We start from the raw sequence: 12,585 nt of genomic DNA on the forward strand, positions 1-12,585 counted from the left end.
TTATTCCTGTAATTTGTAGAAAATAAGATCTCACACTCTAAGAGAAAGTTGTATAAGCAGTGTTAGAAGAGAGGTTCCATGGTGCAATGGTTAGCACTCTGGACTCTGAATCCAGTGATCTGAGTTCAAATCTCAGTGGGATCAAGAACTTAGTATCTTCAGTTTAAGTTCTTGATTGACAGAAAGTCTTCTTTTTCATACATATAATAATTTTTTTCAATCACTGATTTTTGTAAATATGTACGAAAAGCTAAAAAAGGTAGTTATAGAAATGTATGTAATTATCTGAATTTTACTATATAACCCAAATAAGCGTTGATGTAAATATATGTACAATAATTGCAATAAAATGTGTCTTCTAAGAATCTAACATTTTAGAAAAAAATGTTTAACTCTCCCTCATGAATGAGGGTTCTTGGTGTATTGGTAACCACTCTGATCTTTGAATCCAGTGATCTGTATTTAAATCTTGGTAGGTCCTATTGGTTTTTTGTAAGTACTGTTCAGTTTATATTTCTCTGAGAGTACATTCTAATAAAAACTGTTTAAATGCTTCCTCATGAATGAGGTTTCCTGGTATATTTGTAACCATTTTGGACTCTGAATCCATGATTTGTATTTACATCTTGGTAGGTCCTATTGTTTTTTTGTAAGTATTATGCAGTTCATATCTCTGAGAAAGAAAATATCTATAAATTGCATAAATTAAGAATCATACACACTGAGAGACAGGTTTATCTGTAATATAACTCCAATAAAATGTAACCTCTAAGAATCTTACACTGTGAGAAAAATTTTTACATGCCACCATATGAATGAGCTTTCATGGTGTACTGTTAACAATTCTGAACTCTAAAACCAATAATCTGTATATTCAAATTGGTAGGTCCTAATGGTTTATTTGTAAATACAATGTAGTGCATATCTCTCTGAATGAATATTTCTGTATCTTGTAGAAATTAAGATCTTACACTCTGAGAGAAAGTTTTATATGTGTTATTAGAAGGGAGATTCCATGGTGTTATGGTTAGCACTCTGTACTCTGAATCCAGTAAATTGAGTTCAAATCTCAGTGGGACCAGGTGCATTTTAGTACCTTCAGTTTAAGTCCTTGATTGACAAAAACTTTTCTTTTTTATACATGTAATACATTTTTTAAATCACTGATTATTGTAAATATGTACTAAAATCTAAAAAAGGTAGTTATAGAAATGTTTGTAATTATATGAATTTTACTGTGTAATCCAAATAAGCATTGATGTTAATATATGTACAATAACTTCAATAAAATGTGTCTTCTAAGAATCTAACATTTTAGAAAAAAATGTTTAGATGTTCCCTAATGAATGTGGTTTCTTGGTGTATTGGTAACCACTCCACTCTGATCTTTGAATACAGAGATCTGTATTTAAATCTTGGTAAGTCCTATTGGTTTTTTGTAAGTACCATTCAGTTCATATCTCTCTGAGAGTACATTCTTATAAAAATATTTAGATGCTCCCTAATGGATGAGGTTTCATGGTGTATTTGTAAACATTTTGGACTCTGAAGCCATGATCTATATTTACATCTTAGTAGGTTCTATTGGTTTTGTTGTAAGTACAATACAGTTCATATCTCTGAGAAAGAAAATATCTATAAATTGCATAAATTAGGAATCTTACACACTGAGAGACAGGTTTATCTGTCATTTAATTCCAATAAAATGTATCCACTAAGAATCTTATACTCTGACAAAAAATGTACATGCTACCATATGAATGAGGTTTCATTGTGTACTGTTAACAATTCTGGACTCTGAAACCTATAATCTGTATAAAAATTTGGTAGGTCCTAATGGCTTTTTTTGTAAATACAATGTAATACTTATCTCTCTGATTATTATTCCTGTAACTTGTAGAAAATAAGATCTCACACTCTAAGAGAAAGTTGTATAGGTGGTGTTAGAATAGTGCTTCCATGGTGTAATGATTATCACTCTGGACTCTGAATCCAGCGATCTGAGTTCAAATCTCAGTGGGATCTGATGTGTTTTAGTACCTTCAGTTTATGTTCTTGATTGACAGAAAGTCTTCTTTTTCATACATATAATAATTTTTTTCAATCACTGATTTTTGTAAATATGTACGAAAAGCTAAAAAAGGTAGTTATAGAAATGTATGTAATTATCTGAATTTTACTATATAACCCAAATAAGCGTTGATGTAAATATATGTACAATAATTGCAATAAAATGTGTCTTCTAAGAATCTAACATTTTAGAAAAAAATGTTTAGCTCTCCCTCATGAATGAGGTTTCTTGGTGTATTGGTAACCACTCTGATCTTTGAATCCAGTGATCTGTATTTAAATCTTGGTAGGTCCTATTGGTTTTTTGTAAGTACCGTTCAGTTTATATTTCTCTGAGAGTACATTCTAATAAAAACTGTTTAAATGCTTCCTCATGAATGAGGTTTCCTGGTGTATTTGTAACCATTTTGGACTCTGAATCCATGATTTGTATTTACATCTTGGTAGGTCCTATTGTTTTTTTGTAAGTATTATGCAGTTCATATCTCTGAGAAAGAAAATATCTATAAATTGCATAAATTAAGAATCATACACACTGAGAGACAGGGTTATCTGTAATATAATTCCAATAAAATGTAACCTCTAAGAATCTTACACTGTGAGAAAAAATGTTTACATGCCACCATATGAATGAGCTTTCATGGTGTACTGTTAACAATTCTGGACTCTGAAACCAATAATCTGTATATACAAATTGGTAGGTCCTAATGGTTTTATTTGTAAATACAATATAGTACATATCTCTCTGAATGAATATTTCTGTATCTTGTAGAAATTAAGATCTTACACTCTGAGAGAAAGTTGTATATGTGTTATTAGAAGGGAGATTCCATGGTGTTATGGTTAGCACTCTGTACTCTGAATCCAGTAAATTGAGTTCAAATCTCAGTGGGACCAGGTGCATTTTAGTACCTTCAGTTTAAGTCCTTGATTGACAAAAACTTTTCTTTTTTATACATATAATACATTTTTTTAAATCACTGATTATTGTAAATATGTACTAAAATCTAAAAAAAAGGTAGTTAAAGAAATGTTTGTAATTATATGAATTTTACTGTGTAATCCAAATAAGCATTGATGTAAATATATGTACAATAACTTCAATAAAATGTGTCTTCTAAGAATCTAACATTTTAGAATTTTTTTTTATATGTTCCCTAATAAATGTGGTTTCTTGGTTTATTGGTAACCACTCCACTCTGATCTTTGAATACAGTGATCTGTATTTAAATCTTGGTAGGTCCTATTGGTTTTTTGTAAGTACCATTCAGTTCATATCTCTCTGAGAGTACATTCTTATAAAAATATTTAGATGCTCCCTAATGGATGAGGTTTCATGGTGTATTGGTAAACATTTTGGACTCTGAATCCATGATCTATATTTACATCTTGGTAGGTTCCATTGTTTTTTTCTTGTAAGTACAATACAGTTCATATCTCTGAGAAATAAAATATCTATAAATTGCATAAATTAAGAATATTACACACTGAGAGACAGGTTTATCTGTCATTTAATTCCAATAAAATGTATCCACTAAGAATCTTATACTCTGACAAAAAAATGTACATGCTACCATATGAATGAGGTTTCATTGTGTACTGTTAACAATTCTGGACTCTGAAACCTATAATCTGTATAAAAATTTGGTAGGTCCTGATGGCTTTTTTTTGTAAATACAATGTAATACTTATCTCTCTGATTATTATTCCTGTAATTTGTAGAAAATAAGATCTCACACTCTAAGAGAAAGTTGTATAGGTAGTGTTGGAAGAGAGGTTCCATGGTGCAATGGTTAGCACTCTGGACTCTGAATCCAGTGATCTGAGTTCAAATCTCAGTGGGATCAAGAACTTAGTACCTTCAGTTTAAGTTCTTGATTGACAGAAAGTCTTCTTTTTCATACATATAATAATTTTTTTCAATCACTGATTTTTGTAAATATGTACGAAAAGCTAAAAAAGGTAGTTATAGAAATGTATGTAATTATCTGAATTTTACTATATAACAAAAATAAGCGTTGATGTAAATATATGTACAATAATTGCAATAAAATGTGTCTTCTAAGAATCTAACATTTTAGAAAAAAATGTTTAGCTCTCCCTCATGAATGAGGTTTCTTGGTGTATTGGTAACCACTCTGATCTTTGAATCCAGTGATCTGTATTTAAATCTTGGTAGGTCCTATTGGTTTTTTGTAAGTACCGTTCAGTTTATATTTCTCTGAGAGTACATTCTAATAAAAACTGTTTAAATGCTTCCTCATGAATGAGGTTTCCTGGTGTATTTGTAACCATTTTGAACTCTGAATCCATGATTTGTATTTACATCTTGGTAGGTCCTATTGTTTTTTTGTAAGTATTATGCAGTTCATATCTCTGAGAAAGAAAATATCTATAAATTGCATAAATTAAGAATCATACACACCGAGAGACAGGTTTATCTGTAATATAACTCCAATAAAATGTAACCTCTAAGAATCTTACACTGTGAGAAATTTTTTTACATGCCACCATATGAATGAGCTTTCATGGTGTACTGTTAACAATTATGAACTCTAAAACCAATAATCTGTATATTCAAATTGGTAGGTCCTAATGGTTTTATTTGTAAATACAATGTAGTGCATATCTCTCTGAATGAATATTTCTGTATCTTGTAGAAATTAAGATCTTACACTCTGAGAGAAAGTTTTATATGTGTTATTAGAAGGGAGATTCCATGGTGTTATGGTTAGCACTCTGTACTCTGAATCCAGTAAATTGAGTTCAAATCTCAGTGGGACCAGGTGCATTTTAGTACCTTCAGTTTAAGTCCTTGATTGACAAAAACTTTTCTTTTTTATACATATAATACATTTTTTAAATCACTGATTATTGTAAATATGTACTAAAATCTAAAAAAGGTAGTTATAGAAATGTTTGTAATTATATGAATTTTACTGTGTAATCCAAATAAGCATTGATGTTAATATATGTACAATAACTTCAATAAAATGTGTCTTCTAAGAATCTAACATTTTAGAAAAAAATGTTTAGATGTTCCCTAATGAATGTGGTTTCTTGGTGTATTTGTAACCACTCCACTCTGATCTTTGAATACAGTGATCTGTATTTAAATCTTGGTAGGTCCTATTGGTTTTTTGTAAGTACCATTCAGTTCATATCTCTCTGAGAGTACATTCTTATAAAAATATTTAGATGCTCCCTAATGGATGAGGTTTCATGGTGTATTGGTAAACATTTTGGACTCTGAAGCCATGATCTATATTTACATCTTAGTAGGTTCTATTGGTTTTGTTGTAAGTACAATACAGTTAATATCTCTGAGAAAGAAAATATCTATAAATTGCATAAATTAAGAATCTTACACACTGAGAGACAGGTTTATCTGTCATTTAATTCCAATAAAATGTTTCCACTATGAATCTTATACTCTGACAAAAAATGTACATGCTACCATATGAATGAGGTTTCATTGTGTACTGTTAACAATTCTGGACTCTGAAACCTATAATCTGTATAAAAATTTGGTAGGTCCTAATGGCTTTTTTTTGTAAATACAATGTAATACTTATCTCTCTGATTATTATTCCTGTAACTTGTAGAAAATAAGATCTCACACTCTAAGAGAAAGTTGTATAGGTGGTGTTAGAATAGTGCTTCCATGGTGTAATGATTAGCACTCTGGACTCTGAATCCAGCGATCTGAGTTCAAATCTCAGTGGGATCTGATGTGTTTTAGAACCTTCAGTTTAAGTTCTTGATTGACAGAAAGTCTTCTTTTTCATACATATAATAATTTTTTTCAATCACTGATTTTTGTAAATATGTACGAAAAGCTAAAACAGGTAGTTATAGAAATGTATGTAATTATCTGAATTTTACTATATAACCCAAATAAGCATTGATGTAAATATATGTACAATAATTGCAATAAATGTGTCTTCTAAGAATCTAACATTTTAGAAAAAAATGTTTAGCTCTCCCTCATGAATGAGGTTTCTTGGTGTATTGGTAACCACTCTGATGTTTGAATCCAGTGATCTGTAATTAAATCTCGGTAGGTCCTATTGGTTTTTTGTAAGTACCGTTCAGTTTATATTTCTCTGAGAGTACATTCTAATAAAAACTGTTTAAATGCTTCCTCATGAATGAGGTTTCCTGGTGTATTTGTAACCATTTTGGACTCTGAATCCATGATTTGTATTTACATCTTGTTAGGTCCTATTGTTTTTTTGTAAGTATTATGCAGTTCATATCTCTGAGAAAGAAAATATCTATAAATTGCATAAATTAAGAATCATACACACTGAGAGACAGGGTTATCTGTAATATAATTCCAATAAAATGTAACCTCTAAGAATCTTACACTGTGAGAAATTTTTTTTACATGCCACCATATGAATGAGCTTTCATGGTGTACTGTTAACAATTCTGGACTCTGAAACCAATAATCTGTATATACAAATTGGTAGGTCCTAATGGTTTTATTTGTAAATACAATGTAGTACATATCTCTCTGAATGAATATTTCTGTATCTTGTAGAAATTAAGATCTTACACTCTGAGAGACAGTTGTATATGTGTTATTAGAAGGGAGATTCCATGGTGTTATGGTTAGCACTCTGTACGCTGAATCCAGTAAATTGAGTTCAAATCTCAGTGGGACCAGGTGCATTTTAGTACCTTCAGTTTAAGTCCTTGATTGACAAAAACTTTTCTTTTTTATACATATAATACATTTTTTTAAATCACTGATTATTGTAAATATGTACTAAAATCTAAAAAAAAGGTAGTTAAAGAAATGTTTGTAATTATATGCATTTTACTGTGTAATCCAAATAAGCATTGATGTAAATATATGTACAATAACTTCAATAAAATGTGTCTTCTAAGAATCTAACATTTTAGATTTTTTTTTATATGTTCCCTAATAAATGTGGTTTCTTGGTTTATTGGTAACCACTCCACTCTGATCTTTGAATACAGTGATCTGTATTTAAATCTTGGTAGGTCCTATTGGTTTTTTGTAAGTACCATTCAGTTCATATCTCTCTGAGAGTACATTCTTAGAAAAATATTTAGATGCTCCCTAATGGATGAGGTTTCATGGTGTACTGGTAAACATTTTTGACTCTGAATCCATGATCTATATTTACATCTTGGTAGGTTCTATTGGTTTTGTTGTAAGTACAATACAGTTCATATCTCTGAGAAAGAAAATATCTATAAATTGCATAAATTAAGAATCTTACACACTGAGAGACAGGTTTATCTGTCATTTAATTCCAATAAAATGTATCCACTAAGAATCTTATACTCTGACAAAAAATGTACATGCTACCATATGAATGAGGTTTCATTGTGTACTGTTAACAATTCTGGACTCTGAAACCTATAATCTGTATAAAAATTTGGTAGGTCCTAATGGCTTTTTTTGTAAATACAATGTAATACTTATCTCTCTGATTATTATTCCTGTAATTTGTAGAAAATAAGATCTCACACTCTAAGAGAAAGTTGTATAGGTGGTGTTAGAATAGAACTTCCATGGTGTAATGATTAGCACTCTGGACTCTGAATCCAGCGATCTGAGTTCAAATCTCAGTGGGATCTGATGTGTTTTAGTACCTTCAGTTTAAGTTCTTGATTGACAGAAAGTCTTCTTTTTCATACATATAATAATTTTTTTAAATCACTGATTTTTGTAAATATGTACGAAAAGCTAAAAAAAGTAATTATAGAAATGTATGAAATTATCTGAATTTTACTATATAACCCAAATAAGCGTTGATGTAAATATATGTACAATAATTGCAATAAAATGTGTCTTCTAAGAATCTAACATTTTAGAAAAAAATGTTTAGCTCTCCCTCATGAATGAGGTTTCTTGGTGTATTGGTAACCACTCTGATCTTTGAATCCAGTGATCTGTATTTAAATCTTGGTAGGTCCTATTGGTTTTTTGTAAGTACCGTTCAGTTTATATTTCTCTGAGAGTACATTCTAATAAAAACTGTTTAAATGCTTCCTCATGAATGAGGTTTCCTGGTGTATTTGTAACCATTTTGGACTGTGAATCCATGATTTGTATTTACATCTTGGTAGGTCCTATTGTTTTTTGTAAGTATTATGCAGTTCATATCTCTGAGAAAGAAAATATCTATAAATTGCATAAATTAAGAATCATACACACTGAGAGACAGGTTTATCTGTAATATAACTCCAATAAAATGTAACCTCTAAGAATCTTACACTGTGAGAAATTTTTTTACATGCCACCATATGAATGAGGTTTCATTGTGTACTGTTAACAATTCTGGACTCTGAAACCTATAATCTGTATAAAAATTTGGTAGGTCCTAATGGCTTTTTTTGTAAATACAATGTAATACTTATCTCTCTGATTATTATTCCTGTAATTTGTAGAAAATAAGATCTCACACTCTAAGAGAAAGTTGTATAGGTAGTGTTAGAAGAGAGGTTCCATGGTGCAATGGTTAGCACTCTGGACTCTGAATCCAGTGATCTGAGTTCAAATCTCAGTGGTATCAAGAACTTAGTACTTTCAGTTTAAGTTCTTGATTGACAGAAAGTCTTCTTTTTCATACATATAATAATTTTTTTCAATCTCTGATTTTTGTAAATATGTACGAAAAGCTAAAAAAGGTAGTTATAGAAATGTATGTAATTATCTGAATTTTACTATATAACCCAAATAAGCGTTGATGTAAATATATGTACAATAATTGCAATAAAATGTGTCTTCTAAGAATCTAACATTTTAGAAAAAAATGTTTAACTCTCCCTCATGAATGAGGTTTCTTGGTGTATTGGTAACCACTCTGATCTTTTAATCCAGTGATCTGTATTTAAATCTTGGTAGGTTCTATTGGTTTTTTGTAAGTACCGTTCAGTTTATATTTCTCTGAGAGTACATTCTAATAAAAACTGTTTAAATGCTTCCTCATGAATGAGGTTTCCTGGTGTATTTGTAACCATTTTGGACTTTGAATCCATGATTTGTATTTACATCTTGGTAGGTCCTATTGTTTTTTTGTAAGTATTATGCAGTTCATATCTCTGAGAAAGAAAATATCTATAAATTGCATAAATTAAGAATCATACACACTGAGAGACAGGTTTATCTGTAATATAACTCCAATAAAATGTAACCTCTAAGAATCTTACACTGTGAGAAAATTTTTTACATGCCACCATATGAATGAGCTTTCATGGTGTACTGTTAACAATTCTGAACTCTAAAACCAATAATCTGTATATTCAAATTGTTAGGTCCTAATGGTTTTATTTGTAAATACAATGTAGTGCATATTTCTCTGAATGAATATTTCTGTATCTTGTAGAAATTAAGATCTTACACTCTGAGAGAAAGTTTTATATGTGTTATTAGAAGGGAGATTCCATGGTGTTATGGTTAGCACTCTGTAATCTGAATCCAGTAAATTGAGTTCAAATCTCAGTGGGACCAGGTGCATTTTAGTACCTTCAGTTTAAGTCCTTGATTGACAAAAACTTTTCTTTTTTATACATATAATACATTTTTTAAATCACTGATTATTGTAAATATGTACTAAAATCTAAAAAAGGTAGTTATAGAAATGTTTGTAATTATATGAATTTTACTGTGTAATCCAAATAAGCATTGATGTTAATATATGTACAATAACTTCAATAAAATGTGTCTTCTAAGAATCTAACATTTTAGAAAAAAATGTTTAGATGTTCCCTAATAAATGTGGTTTCTTGGTTTATTGGTAACCACTCCACTCTGATCTTTGAATACAGTGATCTGTATTTAAATCTTGGTAGGTCCTATTGGTTTTTTGTAAGTACCATTCAGTTCATATCTCTCTGAGAGTACATTCTTATAAAAATATTTAGATGCTCCCTAATGGATGAGGTTTCATGGTGTATTGGTAAACATTTTGGACTCTGAAGCCATGATCTATATTTACATCTTAGTAGGTTCTATTGGTTTTGTTGTAAGTACAATACAGTTAATATCTCTGAGAAAGAAAATATCTATAAATTGCATAAATTAAGAATCTAACACACTGAGAGACAGGTTTATCTGTCATTTAATTCCAATAAAATGTATCCACTAAGAATCTTATACTCTGACAAAAAATGTACATGCTACCATATGAATGAGGTTTCATTGTGTACTGTTAACAATTCTGGACTCTGAAACCTATAATCTGTATAAAAATTTGGTAGGTCCTAATGGCTTTTTTTGTAAATACAATGTAATACTTATCTCTCTGATTATTATTCCTGTAACTTGTAGAAAATAAGATCTCACACTCTAAGAGAAAGTTGTATAGGTGGTGTTAGAATAGTGCTTCCATGGTGTAATGATTAGCACTCTGGACTCTGAATCCAGCGATCTGAGTTCAAATCTCAGTGGGATCTGATGTGTTTTAGTACCTTCAGTTTAAGTTCTTGATTGACAGAAAGTCTTCTTTTTCATACATATAATAATTTTTTTAAATCACTGATTTTTGTAAATATGTACGAAAAGCTAAAAAAGGTAGTAATAGAAAAGTATGTAATTATCTGAATTTTACTATATAACCCAAATAAGCGTTGATGTAAATATATGTACAATAATTGCAATAAAATGTGTCTTCTAAGAATCTAACATTTTAGAAAAAAATGTTTAGCTCTCCCTCATGAATGAGGTTTCTTGGTGTATTGGTAACCACTCTGATCTTTGAATCCAGTGATCTGTATTTAAATCTTGGTAGGTCCTATTGTTTTTTTGTAAGTACCGTTCAGTTTATATTTCTCTGAGAGTACATTCTAATAAAAACTGTTTAAATGCTTCCTCATGAATGAGGTTTCCTGGTGTATTTGTAACCATTTTGGACTCTGAATCCATGATTTGTATTTACATCTTGGTAGGTCCTATTGTTTTTTTGTAAGTATTATGCAGTTCATATCTCTGAGAAAGAAAAAATCTATAAATTGCATAAATTAAGAATCATACACACTGAGAGACAGGGTTATCTGTAATATAATTCCAATAAAATGTAACCTCTAAGAATCTTACACTGTGAGAATTTTTTTTTACATGCCACCATATGAATGAGCTTTCATGGTGTACTGTTAACAATTCTGGACTCTGAAACCAATAATCTGTATATACAAATTGGTAGGTCCTAATGGTTTTATTTGTAAATACAATATAGTACATATCTCTCTGAATGAATATTTCTGTATCTTGTAGAAATTAAGATCTTACACTCTGAGAGAAAGTTGTATATGTGTTATTAGAAGGGAGATTCCATGGTGTTATGTTTAGCACTCTGTACGCTGAATCCAGTAAATTGAGTTCAAATCTCAGTGGGACCAGGTGCATTTTAGTACCTTCAGTTTAAGTCCTTGATTGACAAAAACTTTTCTTTTTTATACATATAATACATTTTTTTAAATCACTGATTATTGTAAATATGTACTAAAATCTAAAAAAAAGGTAGTTAAAGAAATGTTTGTAATTATATGAATTTTACTGTGTAACCCAAATAAGCATTGATGTAAATATATGTACAATAACTTCAATAAAATGTGTCTTCTAAGAATCTAACATTTTAGAAAAAAATGTTTAGATGTCCCCTTTGAATGTGGTTTCTTGGTGTATTGGTAACCACTCCACTCTGATCTTTGAATACAGTGATCTGTATTTAAATCTTGGTAGGCCCTATTGGTTTTTTGTAATTACCATTCAGTACATATCTCTCTGAGAGTACATTCTTATAAAAATATTTAGATGCTCCCTAATGGATGAGGTTTCATGGTGTATTGGTAAACATTTTGGACTCTGAATCCATGATCTATATTTAAATCTTGGTAGGTTCTATTGGTTTTGTTGTAAGTACAATACAGTTCATATCTCTGAGAAAGAAAATATCTATAAATTGCATAAATTAAGAATCTTACACACTGAGAGACAGGTTTATGTGTCATTTAATTCCAATAAAATGTATCCACTAAGAATCTTATACTCTGACAAACAATGTACATGCTACCATATGAATGAGGTTTCATTGTGTAATGTTAACAATTCTAGACTCTGAAACATAATCTGTATAAAAATTTGGTAGGTTGTTATGGCTTTTTTTTGTAAATACAATGTAATACTTATCTCTCTGATTATTATTCCTGTAACTTGTAGAAAATAAGATCTCACACTCTAAGAGAACGTTGTATAGATGGTGTTAGAAGAGTGGTTCCATGGTGTAATGGTTAGCACTCTGGACTCTGAATCCAGGGATCCGAGTTCAAATCTCGCTGGGACCTGATGTGTTTTAGTACCTTCAGTTTAAGTTCTTGATTGACAGAAAGTCTTCTTTTTCATACATATAATATTTTTTTTTAAATCACTGATTATTGTAAATATGTACGAAAAGCTAAAATAGGTAGTTATAGAAATGAATGTAATTATATGAATTTTACTATATAACCCAAATAAGCATTGATGGAAATATATGT

At 30.1% G+C, this 12,585-nt stretch overlaps 4 non-coding genes across 4 annotated transcripts; all 4 read left to right on the forward strand.

Moving 5' to 3' along the window:
- The first annotated feature begins 72 nt into the window (after window positions 1-72).
- On the forward strand, window positions 73-144 carry TRNAQ-CUG (transfer RNA glutamine (anticodon CUG)). Its single transcript has one exon. It is a non-coding gene; the product is annotated as a tRNA-Gln (tRNA).
- Window positions 145-3,845: 3,701 nt separating this feature from the next.
- TRNAQ-CUG (transfer RNA glutamine (anticodon CUG)) lies at window positions 3,846-3,917 on the forward strand. The gene has a single exon. It is a non-coding gene; the product is annotated as a tRNA-Gln (tRNA).
- Window positions 3,918-8,552: 4,635 nt separating this feature from the next.
- On the forward strand, window positions 8,553-8,624 carry TRNAQ-CUG (transfer RNA glutamine (anticodon CUG)). The gene has a single exon. It is a non-coding gene; the product is annotated as a tRNA-Gln (tRNA).
- Window positions 8,625-12,321: 3,697 nt separating this feature from the next.
- On the forward strand, window positions 12,322-12,393 carry TRNAQ-CUG (transfer RNA glutamine (anticodon CUG)). The gene has a single exon. It is a non-coding gene; the product is annotated as a tRNA-Gln (tRNA).
- The last annotated feature ends 192 nt before the right edge of the window (window positions 12,394-12,585 follow it).

The sequence above is a fragment of the Pseudophryne corroboree genome, chromosome 11 (assembly GCF_028390025.1).
Source record: "Pseudophryne corroboree isolate aPseCor3 chromosome 11, aPseCor3.hap2, whole genome shotgun sequence".
NCBI lineage: Eukaryota > Metazoa > Chordata > Amphibia > Anura > Myobatrachidae > Pseudophryne > Pseudophryne corroboree.